At 38.2% G+C, this 13539-nt stretch overlaps 2 pseudogenes; both read right to left on the reverse strand.

Annotated features, from left to right (window-relative positions):
• Window positions 1-218: 218 nt before the first annotated feature.
• Window positions 219-11597, reverse strand: LOC122733883 (annotated as a pseudogene).
• Window positions 11598-11788: 191 nt separating this feature from the next.
• On the reverse strand, window positions 11789-13048 carry LOC122733884 (annotated as a pseudogene).
• Between the last annotated feature and the right edge of the window lie 491 nt (window positions 13049-13539).

Raw genomic sequence — 13539 nt, forward strand, 5'->3', positions numbered from 1 at the left:
CCTCTTGTGTTGTGGCCCAAGCTGGCAGCCCACAGCATCGTCCTCAGCGCCTTCTCCTGGGAGGCTTCTCATTCTGTCAAGTTCAGCTCAACAAATGCAAAAAATACATGGTCCATTAGGATACCCCAAGGATTTTGGGGTCCCCCTTGCCCCATGTCTCTTATTTAAATTCCCTTCTCTCAACCTTCCCCTTCCTTCTTGGGGTTCTTCCATTTCTTTCACTTTAGAAGCTGAAGGTGTTGCTGGTTGTCCCCTGGGGAGTGGGTCAGGGTGGGAGATGGGGAAGAGGAGGGCTCCAATTGGGCATTTTGCTGGGCAGTTTTACCCCAGCTATGTGGGAGTGGGTCTCCCTTTCCTGTCCTAGCCCTGTGGCTGTCTCCTCTAGTAACAATAAGGTGATGGTGTTCTCTGCAAAAAAAAAAAAGATCTTAAACTGAAAATGGAGGGAAGAGAGGAAGGAAAAAAGCAACCCATGTTTGTTGGCCAAGTGCAGTAGCATAGCAAGTAGCAGATACAATTCTGGGAAGCAGAATAGAACTAGAGAACTGGGCAGAAGTGAAGTCCATGATCAGAGATGGCCATGTAAAAATGCACAAAATGCAGGTAATAGGGTAATCTAGAGATGGTAATATCAAGAGGAGAATTTAGTTTCATATTATAGATCCTAACTTCTTAAACTGTGGGTTGTGATCCCATATGGGGTCACATAACTGAATGTGGGGGTTGCTGAATTCTTGGTTCTGCACATAAAACATGCGCACTTTGCACTGTGCATGCCTTTATGAGGTGGCAAAAATTTCCTGGGTGAAAAAGGGTCATGAATGGAAAAAGTTTAAGAAGCCCTGTTATAGATGACCCTCAGACACTGTCACTGTCTATCACCTTCTTCCTTTTGATACTTTCTTCTGTCCTGGTTCTCCACTTATCTGTCCAACCGCTCTGTTTTCTCCATTCTCTGTTTCCAGGTGACTTAATGGTGGTTATTTTCTAAACATTTGCCTTTGGCCCTCTGCTCTCCTCCCTCTATACTATTCACTTGGTGATTGCATCAACATCTATGGATTCAATTATCATCTCTATGTATTATCTCTATGCTTATCAAATCAAATTATCATCTCTATGATCCTCATATCTTTTTATCTAGCCCTAATCTCTCTCCAACACAGCTAGGTGGTGGAGTGCCAGATCTAAAGTCAGGAAGATTCATCTTCCTGAGTTCAAATCTGACTTTCAGACACTTGCTAGCTGTGTGGCTGACAAGTCACCTGAACCTGTTTGCCTCAGTTCCTCAACTGAAACATGATCTGGAGAAGGAAATGGCAAATCACTCCAATATCTTTACCAAGAAAATCCCAAATGTGGTCACAAAGAGTCTGGAAAGGCTGAACAACAACAATCTCTGTCCTGACTTCCAGTCTAGCAATTCCAACTGTATTTTGGACATCCCAAATTATTTGGCCTGTAGACATCTTAAATTCAAGATTCCAAAACTGAGGTCACTGCCTTTCCCCCCAACATTCCTACTTTCAAAATCCAATATTACTATTGTAGGCAATGCCATCCTCTAAGTTACCTAGGCTTTCAACCTATGTGTCAACCTGACCTCCGTTCTTTTTTTATCTTTTAAAATAATTTTTACTTTTCTCCTGTTTGTTGATACTAAAATACTATCCATCAAACAAAACCATTTCAACTGCCTGATAAACTATATTTTTTGTGGAACTATTCACTCTTTAAAAAAAATGTATTTTAATTTATTTTATTAAATATCTCCCAATTACTTATTTTTTAGGGTGTTTTTATTTTTTGGTGAGGCAATTGGGGTTAAGTGACTTGCCCAGGGTCACACAGCTAGTAAGTGTCAAGGGTCTGCGGTCAGTTTGAACTCAGGTCCTCTTGAATCCAGGGCCAGTGCTCTATCCACTGCGCCACCTAGCTGCCCCCTTTTTTAGTTTTTGACATGTTTTTATAAAATTTCTAGCTCCAATTTTTCCCCCTCCCCAAGACAGAAAGCCATCCAATATACGTTATATATGTACAATCACATTAAACATATTTCTGCATTAGTAATGCTGTGAAAGAAGAATCAGAACAAAAGGGAAAAACCTCAAAAAAGAAAAAGCCAAAAAAGTAGAAATAGTATGGTTCAATCTACATCCAGATTCCACGGTTCTTTTTTTTTTTTTTCTGGATTTGGAGAGCATTTTCCATCATGAGTCCTTTAGAACTATCTTGGACCATTATACTTCTGAGGAGAGTCAAGTCTATCACAGTTGATCAACACATAATGTTGTTGATACTGTGAACAATGTTCTCCTGGTTCTGCTCATCTCACTCAGCATCAGTTCATGTAAGTCCTTCCAGACTTCTCTGAAATCTACCTGTTCATCGTTTCTTACAGCACTTGTATTCCATTACATTCACATACCACAATTTGTTCAGCCATTCCCCAAATGATGGGCATCCCCTCAGTTTCCAATTCCTTGCCACCACAAAAAGAGCAGCTATAAATATTTTTGTACATGTGGGTCCTTTTTCCTTTTTTATGATCTCTTTAGGAAAAAGACCTAATAGTGGTATTGTTGGGTCAAAGGCTATGTACAGCCCTATAGCCCTTTGGCCATAGTTCCAAATTTCTCTCTAGAATGGCTGGATCAGTTCACAGCTCCACCAACAATGCATTAGTGTTCCAATTTTTCCATAGTTTCTCCAACATTTATTATTTTCCTTTTTTGTCACATTAGCCAATCTGATAGGTATGAGGTGTGCCTCAGAGTTGTTTTAATTTGCATTTCTTTAAACAATAGTGATTTAGAGCATTTTTTTCATATGGCAATAGATAGCTTTGATTTCGTCATTGGAAAAGTGCCTGTTCATATCCTTTGACCATTTTTCAATTGTCTCTGTGAGGCTGCTGAAGTCACACTCCACATCATTCATCATGAGGTAGAACTCGACTATGTTGCTGCACTCTATGATCTTACAAACAGTGACAATGTTTGAGTGCTGAGCTTGAGGATGGTATTGATTTGTGTGGTAAAAATTGGAAGTTTTAGCCAAATCATTTGAGAGTTGGGCCCATGCTACTGAAGCAGCTTTTGAAGGACCGCCCTTTTGGGGAGAAGACCGTGATGAAAGGCCATGCGCCTGCTGCTGCCCAGAGAGCTGGCCAAGCATGCTGTGTCCAAGGGAACCAACGGGGGGGGGGGGGTGTCTCTCTGGTTTTTTAAACTTAGCTGTGGCGGCGCGCGCCTGTGCTGCTTCTTGGCCTGGTGGGCAGTTTGGGATTCGGTGAGTATTTTTTTATATCATTATCTATATTTTAGTGTACTTGTATTTATTTTGCAAATCATTTCACAACTACATTTTTGTTTTGCTTTGTTTTTGTAATAAAATATTTTATTTTTTCCCGTTACATGTAAAGATAGTTCTCAACTTTTGTTTATGCAAGCTTTCCAATTTCAGATTTTTCTCCCTCCCTCCTCTCCCTCCCCTCCCTCCCCCCTCCCCTAGAGAACAGGCAATCTGATATAGGTTTTATATATATATATACACACACACACACACACACACACACACACACACACGCACATAATAACATTAAACATTTCTGCATTAGTCATGTTATAAGAGAAAAATCAGAGCAATGATGAAAAACCTCAAAATAGAAAAACAACAGCACCAAAGACAAAAGAAATAGTATGGTTAATTGAGCATCTATACTCCACAGTTCTTTTTTTTTCCTGGATTTGGAGATCTTTAATGAGTTCCCTGGAACTTTTCTGTACCATTGCATTGGTGAGAAGAATATAGTCCATCAACACATATAGTAGATCAACACACAATGCTGATGATACTGTGTACAATGTTCTTCTGGTTCTGGTCATCTCACTCATCATCAGCTCACGAAAAACCCTCCAGGTTTCTCTGAACTCCTCCTGCTCATCGTGTCTTACAGCACAATAGTATGCCATTACATTCATATACCACAACTTGTCCAGCCATTCCCCAATTGATGGGCATCCCTTCAACTTCCAATTCCTTGCCACCACATAAAGAGCAGCTATACATATTTTTGTATATGTCGGTCCCTCTCCTCTGTCCATGATCTCTTTGGGAAAAAGACCCAAAAGTGGTATTTCTGGGTCAAAGGGTATGCACAGCTTTATCGCCCTTTGGGCATAATTCCAAATTGCTCTCCAGAATGGTTGGATCAGTTCACAGCTCCACCAACAATGCATTAGTGTTCCAATTTTTCCACAGCTTCTCCAACATCTATTATTTTCCTTTTTTGGTAATTTTAGCTGATCTGGTAGGTGTCAGGTGGTACCTCAGAGTTGTTTTAATTTGCATCTCTCTAATCATTAGAAATTTAGAGCATTTTTTTTTCAAATGGGGATAGCTTTGGTTTCTTCATCAAAAAACTGCCTGTTCATATCCTTTGACCATTTCTCAGTTGGGGAATGACTTGGATTCTTATAAATTTGATTTAGTTCCCTATATATTTTAGAGATGAGGCCTTTATCAGAAGCACTGGCCATAAAAATTGTTTACAAGCTTTCTGCCTCCCTTCTAATTTTGGATGCATTGTTTCTGTTCGTACAAAATTTTTTTAATTTAATGTAATCAAAATAATCCATTTTGCATTTTATAATATTCTCTATCTCTTGTTTGGTCATAAACTGTTTTCCTTTCCAAAGATCTGAAAGGTAGACTATTCCTCTCTCTCCTAATTTACCTATGGTATCACCTCTTATGTCTAAATCATGTATCCACTTTGACCTTATTTTAGTATAAGGTGTAAGATGTTGGTCTATGCCTAATTTCTGCCATACTATCTTCCAGTTTTACCAGCAGTTTTTGTCAAATACTGAGTTCCTACCCTAGAAGCTGGAGTATTTGAGTTTATCAAACACTACATTACTAGTGTCATTTACTACTGTGTTTCCTGTGCCTAGCCTATTCCATTGATCCTCCACTCTATTTCTTAGCTAGTACCAGATAATTTTGATGACTGCCACTTTATAGTAAAGCTCCAGGTTTGGTACTGCTAACCCACCATCCTGTGAATTTTTAAAATTATTTCCCTGGATATTCTTGATTTTTTTTTCCAGATGAATTTTGTTATTATTTTTTCTAGCTGTATAAAATAATTTTTAGGTAGTCTGATTGGTATGGCACTGAATAAGTAAATTAATTAAGGTAGTATTGTCATCTTTACTATATTAGCTCTGCCTATCCATGAGCAATTGATATCTTTCCAATTATTTAGATCTGATTTGATTTGTGTGAAGAGTGTTTGGTAGTTGTGTTCATAGAGTTCCTGGGTTTGTCTTGGTAAGTAGACTCCCAAGTATTTTGTATTATCTACCATTACTTTATATGGAATTTCTCTTTCTATCTCTTGCTGCTGGACTTTGTTGGTCATGTAGAGGAACGCTGATGATTGATGTGGATTTATTTTATATCCTGCTACTTTGCTAAAGTTGTTAATTGTTTCAAGTAATTTTTGAGTTGATTCTCTAGGATTCTTTAAGTATACCATCATATTGTTTCCTCCTTGCCTAATCTAATTCCTTTAATTCCTTTCTCTTCTCTGATTGCTAAAGCTAACATTTCTAGGACAATATTAAATAATAGGGGTGATAATGGACATCCCTGTTTCACCCCTGATCTTATTGGGAAGGCCTCTAATTTATCTCCATTGTATATAATGCTTGCTGATGGTTTTAAGCAGATACTGTTTATTATTTTAAGGAAAGCTCCACCTATTCCTAAACTCTCTAGTGTTTTTATTAGGAATTGGTGCTGTATTTTGTGAAAAGCTTTCTCTGCATCTATTGAGATAATCATATGATTTTGGTTGGTTTTCTATTGATGTTGAACCAGCCCTGCATTCCTGGTATAAATCCCACCTCGTCATAGTGTATTATCCTGGTGATCACTTGATGTAATCTCCTTGCTAATATCTTATTTAAGATTTTAGCATCAATATTCATTAGGGAAATTGGTCTATAATTTTGTTTATCTGTTTTTGCTTTGCCTGGTTTTGGTATCACCACCATATTTGTATCATAAAATGAATTTGGTAGAACTTCTTCTTCACCTATTTTTCCAATAATTTGCATAATATTGGAATTAATTGTTCATTAAATGTTTGGTAACATTCACCTGTAAACCCATCTGGCCCTGGGGATTTTTTCTTAGGGAGTTCATTAATGGCTTGTTCAATTTCTTTTTCTAATATGGGTTTATTCAAGGATTTTATTTCCTCTTCAGTTAACCTGGGCAGTTTGTATTTTTGTAAATATTCATCCATTTCATTTAGATTGTCAAATTTATTGGCATACAGTTGGGCAAAATAATTCCTAATTATTGGTTTAATTTCCACTTTATTGGTGGTAACATCCCGTTTTTCGTTTTTGATACTGGTAATTTGGTTTTCTTCTTTCTTTTTTTTAATCAAATTAACCAATATTTTATCTATTTTATTGGTTTTTTTTCATAAAACTAGCTCTTAGTTTTATTGATTAATTCTATAGTTTTCTTTCTTTCAATCTTATTAATTTCTCCTTTAATTTTCAGGATCTCTAGTTTAATATCTAATTGGGGATTTCTAATTTGTTGTTTTTCTAGCTTTTTAAGTTGCATGTCCAATTCATTGATTTCCTCTTTCTCCTTTTTATTCATGTAAGCTTTTAGACCTATAAATTTTCCCCTAAGCACTGCTTTGGCTTCATCCCATAGATTTTGGTATGTTGTCTCATTATTGTCATTTTCTTAGATATAGTTATTGATTGTTTCTATGATTTGTTGTTTGACCCATTCATTCTTTAGAATGAAATTATTTAGTTTCCAATTGATTTTCATTCTACTTTTCCCTGGCTCTTTCTTACATGTAATTTTTATTCCATCATGATCTGAGAAGGATGCATTTACTATTTCTACCTTTCTACATTTGACCATGATGTTTTTGTGCCCTAATACATGGTCAATTTTTGAAAATGTGCCATGTACTGCTGAGAAAAAGGTATATTCCTTTCTATCCCCATTCAATTTTCTCCAGACATCTATCATGTCTAACTTTTCTAACATTCTATTCACCTCTTTCACTTCTTTCTTATTTATTTTTAGGCTAGATTTATCTAATTCTGAGAGGGGGAGATTCAGATCCCCCACTAGTGTAGTATTACTGTCTAATTCCTCTTGTAACTCATTTAACTTCTCTAAGAATTTGGATGCTATATCACTTGGCGCATACGTTTTTAATATTGATATTACTTCATTATCTATAGTACCTTTTAGCAAGATGTAGTTTCCTTCCTTATCTCTTTTAATGAGATCTATTTTTGCCTGTGCTTTGTCTGAGATAAGGATTGCTACCGCTGCTTTTTTTACTTTAGCTGAAGCATAATATATTCCGCTCCAGCCTTTTACTTTTACTCAGTTCGTATCTCTCTGCTTCAAATGTGTTTCTTGTAAACAGCATATTGTAGGTTTCTGGTGTTTAATCCACTGTGCGATTCGCTTCCGTTTTATGTCAGAGTTCATCCCATTCACATTCACAGTTATTATTATTAACTGTCTATTCCCCTCCATTCTATTTTCCCCCTATGTACTTTTCCCCACTTCTTTCACCCTATTCCTCCTCACTGACGTTTTTCTTCTTACCCCTGCCTCCCCCAATCTGCTCTCCCTTTTTATCACCCCCCTCCCTTTTCTTTACCCTTTTATCCCTTGCTGTTGTCCTCCCTTCTATCAGTCACCCCTTTCCCTTCCCTAAAGAATGAGATAAGTTTCTTTATCCCAATGAAGGTATATGTTATTCCCTCTTTGAATCAAATCTAATGAGATTAGGGTTGAAACAATGTTCACTCCTCCTTTCTTTCCCTCTATTGTAATAGTATTTTTTTTCACCTCTTCATATGATATAATTCACCCCGTTGCACCTCCCCTTTCCTCTTCTCCCCATAGACTCCTTTTTTTTTTTTTTTAGTGAGGCAATTGGGGTTAAGTGACTTGCCCAGGTTCACACAGCTAGTAAGTGTTAAGTGTCTGAGGCCAGATTTGAACTCAGGTCCTCCTGAATCCAGGGCCGGTGCTCTATCCACTGCGCCACCTAGCTGCCCCATAGACTCCATTTTTAACCCCTTATTTTTCTTTGTATCATCACATCAAAAACCATTTATATTTATACCCTCTGTGTAAAGTCCTTCTCTCTGCCCAAATACATTTACAATTCTTACGAGTTATGAGTATTATCTTCCTGTGTAGGGATGTCAACAGTTTAACCTAATCGAGTAACTTTTTTCCCTCTGTTTACCTTTTTAAACTTCTCTTGAGACATGTATGTTAAGATCGAATTGTCTATTCAGTTCTGGTCTTTTCATCAGGAAACATTCAAAGTCCCCAATGTCATTGAATGTCCATCTTTTCCCCTGAAAGAGAATGCACATTTTTGCTGGGTAATAGATTCTTGGCTGCAATCCAAGCTCCTTTGCCTTCTGGAATATCATATTCCAAGCCTTGCGGTCCTTTAATGTTGAAGCTGCCAGGTCCTGAGCAATCCTGACTGTGGCTCCATGATATTTAAATTGCTTCTTTCTGGCTGCTTGGAGTATTTTCTCCTTCACCTGATAATTCTAGAATTTGGCTACAATATTCCTTGGAGTTTTTCTTTTGGGGTCTTTCAGGAGGTGATTGATGGATTCTTTCAGTGATGATTTTATCCTCTGATTCTATCATATCAGGGCAGTTCTCCTTAATAATTTCCTGTAATATGGTGTCTAGATTATTTTTCTGATCATGGCTTTCAGGCAGTCCAATGATTCTCAAATTGTCTCTCCTGGATCTGATTTCCAGGTCAGTTGTCTTTCCAATGAGGTATTTCATATTTTCTTTTATTTTTTCATTCTTTTGATTCTGCTTGACTGTTTCCTGGTGTCTCATGGATTCCTTATCTTTCAACTGTCCAATTTTAATTTTTAAGGCATTGTTTTCTTCAGTGAGATTATGCACCTTTTTTCCATTTGGCCAAATGAATTTTTTAAGGCATTGTTTTCTTCAGTGAGATTGTGCATCTTTTTTCCATTTGGCCAGATGAATTTTTTAAGGCATTGTTTTCTTCAATGAGATAATGCACCTTTTTTTCCATTTGGCTAAATGAACTTTTTAAGGCATTGTTTTCTTCAGTGAAATTACGCACCTTTTTTTTTTCCATTTGGCCAGATGAATTTTTTAAGGAATTGTTTTCTGCAGTCAATCTTTGTGCTTCCTTTTCCAAGCTGCTTATTCTTTTTTCATAGTTTTCTTGTTTTGTTTTCATTTCTCTCCCCATTTTTCTTCTACCTCTCTCAATTGATTTTTTAAATCCTTTTTGAGCTCTTCCAGGAAGGCTTTTTGTTCTTGAGACCAATTCACCTTCCCTCATGAGGCTTCACATGTAGGCAATTTGAGGGTATTGACCTCACCTGAGTTTGTGTTTGCTTCTACCCTATTGATACAGATGCTCTCAATGGAGAGGGCTCTTTTTTTGCTTCTTACTCATTATTGCAGCTTATTTATTTATTTTTTTAAGTTGAGGTCTGCTCTGGGGGCACCAGGGTCCCTGTTTTGGACTTCTTGTGAAGGGGTAGAGGTGCTGTTTCACCAGCTGTTTACACTGAGGACTTTAAGAGAGTGCAGTTCTCCTGCACTTCCTGTCTGAGTGCGCTAGTATCAGTGGGCCTAGTCGCACCTGTCCTGTTCATGGCCCTACAGCTGGCAACTTGCCCTCTCGGCTGGTACAGGTAGGTTTTTCCCCTGTCCTGCTTGGCCACCAGATTTTTGAGCCAGGTTCCAGGGGCCTCATTGTTCGGCTGTGGCCTGAAGCTCCTGCTGACTTGCCCTGAACCCCTCGGTGCTGGGCTGGTGCCCTGCGCTGTGCCTCCCTTTTGCGCGAGTCAGATCGACCTTTTCCTGAAGTCTTCTAAATTATCTCTGGTTGGAGGACTGTGTCTCTCTGTCTCTTTGCAGGTTCTGTAATTTCAGAATCCATCCAGAGGCTTGATTTAATGTTCTTTTTGAGGGAACAGAAGGAGAGCTCAGGCACCTTGCTGATTCCTCTCCGCCATCTTGGCTCCACCTCCTCGGCGATTTTTATAAAGGAAAATAGACTAAGCTTAGATCTAAGATTATTCATTTGTATTTCTACTTTCCTATTTCCCTAATTGGTGTCACCTTTTGTTGTTTAATTAATTCCCAAGCAATAAAAACTCATACCCCACTGATTAAAGCTCAGAGGCTTCTTTTTCTTAGTGGTCTGGGAGATATATGAGGGAAAAGTTAAAAGGTGGAGTTTAATGCTCGTATATACAATTTTACATCTCACAGTTTGCTTGAGGGAGATAATCAGGAAGCCACCTTTCTCCTTTTCCATTTTCAACCATTTCAGAGACATGATTTCATCAGTCTTCATATAATTTGCTTTGTATACCACAAAATATGTGCCTTCTTCATTCTGATTCAGACTGGGATTCTTCCACAGTCTGAGAACCCTGGAGGGAAGGCAGGTATTTGGGGAGTGACTACTTCAGTTCAATGGGAACTAAGGCTGGAGAGAGCTGGAATGTAATCTCCTTTCACCATGGTGCTGGATTGCAGCATCTCCTCTTCCACTTCTTTCTCTCTCCCAAATATCAGTCAAACCTTGGCTGTAACAACTAATATATGCTTTCCATTCTCTTGTTCTTCCTCTTCTCTCACTGTTTTTCTCTCACTTCTTCAGCAAACTGCTCAGATACTTTCTCAGAATTCCTTCCTCTGTCTCTTCCTCCTCTTCTTTCTCTTCTGATTCCTCATTACTACTCTCTTCTTCCTCCTCAGAGTCAGATCTCCACTCTTCTGATGAGGACTCAGATGAGCTGGTCTTCCTCTTGCTGTTGTTGTTGCTTGTTGATTGTTGCTTGTAAAGCAGAAAGGGGATCCCTCTCTTCCAGTTTCTGCCCTTTGATTGGCTTCTTCCCATGCCATTCAACACTCTTCTCACACTGTTCTGAGATGACTAGAAATTTCTCTTCTGGTCTTTTGTTCTTTGGCTCTCTTCTCAGAGGCCTCTCCAACTCCTCCTGCTGCTGCCCATTCATCTTCTCTCTCTCTCCTGGAATGTTCTCAAGCTATCTTCTTCCCTTTCTGCCTTTCCCATTCCCACCAAGCTTTATCTTGTTTTTCCCAATGACTTTTTCACAGATCAAGTTCTCCTTCCTCTTCTGTTTTATCCTGGCATGCTTCATTCTGCTGAATGACTGTGATATCCACCTTTCTTTTTCCTTTTCTCATCTTTCCTGTGATGAGCTTTTTTTCTTTATGCAATGTTTGCTTGGGTGATTTGATGGCCAAGGAGTCACCTTCTTCACCTCTATCTTCCATAGAATCTTCCTTCCTGTAAGCTGAATTCCTGATTGTTATCTCCATGTGCTGAACTCTCGGTTTCCCCTCTCCAAGGAAATCCCATTTGGAATCCTCATAATTTTTAATGTGTTTTACCTCTGCCTTCACTTCTTTTCCTGCAGTATTTCATCTAAAGTGTTCACTTTCCAAGAATCCTTTTCATCACCCATTTAAATTTAGATACACATTGCATCTGCCACCCCCACCACTACAGTTGCTGCCCACCAAGAGACTGAGGACAATCAGAAGCATTGAGTGCAGAAGGAGTGTGTCACTTTCAGTTTGGTGTGACCTGGTAATGTCAGAATTTGGCTTTTCATCTAAGTTTTTAAAAACTTTCTCTTGCCTGAAGTTTTGAAGCTTAAAACTGTCCATTTTTAATAAATAATTTTGTCTTTAGAAAAAAACACACCACACAAACATAACCCCAACTCAGCTGCTGGCTCACTGGACTATCATAACTGAACTGTTTTGACAAGCTCATGCCTCCCATCATTTGGCTACCATAAGTACCACTACTTGCTCCTACTGAAGAATTCAAGAATAGTTCCACAAATCTGGGCCGCACATCGCTTTTTTGTTTGACATAGCTGCCACAACATCCTCATGAGTAGCAAATTCAATATCTGCTTCTCCAGTCAGTCTGCTATGAGATCTTATTTCAATGTGTATCCAAACAGGGTTGAGTGGTGAAAAAATTGTAAATATCATTTCAATAGCTCTGTAAGGTATTCCTTTCATGTGCACACAATGGCCTGTTGTACTCTGGAAAGTGGACTGACCCCCTTCTATCTATGATGAGACATTCCTGGAAAACAGTCATTTAGGTCTCTTATACATCTATCCAAACCAAAGCCATATCTACTATCATATGCATGGTAATCATCATACCCACTCCTTGCATAGGTGCCACGCCTCATTCTTTCAAACCTAGCTCCTCTACCAATGCTGTAATAATCTCTGCCAGGCTCACACCAGTTGGAAGAACTTGGCTGCTAAGTAGCCATCAGTTTTCTTTTTTTTTTTGTTTTTGTTTTGTTTTGTTTTGTTTTGTGGGGCAATGAGGGTTAAGTGACTTGCCTAGGGTCACACAGCTAGTAAATAGCCATTAGTTTTCAAGGATGATGATAATAAGTTTGAATTTCTTCCCAAAAGCTCTTGAAGATTTCTATGTATCTGTGCCCTATTCTCTCATGTTTCTTTAGAGCTATTTCAGCTATTTCTTGTGAAGCACACTCAACAAAGGTCTCCTCTGTACTCTTCTCCCGGCACTAGCAATGTTATCCCATTTAGCACTATTTCCAACCCTGAACAATTTCTTCCTTGCTACAACCAAATGGAAGTCATTTAAGGCACCCAAAGTCAGCATCAGCAGTGCCAGGACTATTTGGACCAGTATGCATCAACATCTAATCCATTTCAATTTGTTTGACATGAATACTTCAACATACTTGTGTCCCATGCTTTCTCATTTTTCAGTGCTAATTTGACTTCACTGTCTGATTCAAGTTCAACAACTGCTTTTCCAATTAGCCTTCCTGGGTATAAATGAAAAGAATGCTTGATGCCCTGTTTTGAATTTTGAATTCGAAGAAGAATCATTGGCTGAGCAAAACCAGGGCAAGCCTTGTCTGCCCTTGGTGCTCAGCATCATCTTCAGTCAGTGATGGTGGCTTGATATTTAATTTTAGCGTGGCTAAAGATATTAAATATGATCTAAAATCAAGAGCAAACAGTACATGGAACAGAGAACGATTAGAAGAGTTTCAAATAAGATGAAGATAAAGAACAAAGCAAAGATGCTTGTTATCATCACTATTATTTAATATAGTCCTAGAGATGCTAACAATAGCAATAAGACAAGAAGGACCAAATAAGGGAAAAAGCATAAATAAAGAAGAAACAAAATTATTGTTCTTTGCAGATGATAAGAAAATTTACTTAGAAAATCCTAAAGAGTCAGTCAAAAATTAAATGAAATAATTCAGCAAAGTTTTAGAATATAAAATAAATCCTCATAACCTAGCAGTGAATACTGCTAGTATACAAAACAATGAGGAAGAACTAGAAAAAGAAATCCATTCAAAATAGCTACAGAAGTTATAAAAGACA

This window comes from Dromiciops gliroides, chromosome X, assembly GCF_019393635.1.
Source record: "Dromiciops gliroides isolate mDroGli1 chromosome X, mDroGli1.pri, whole genome shotgun sequence".
Lineage (NCBI taxonomy): Eukaryota > Metazoa > Chordata > Mammalia > Microbiotheria > Microbiotheriidae > Dromiciops > Dromiciops gliroides.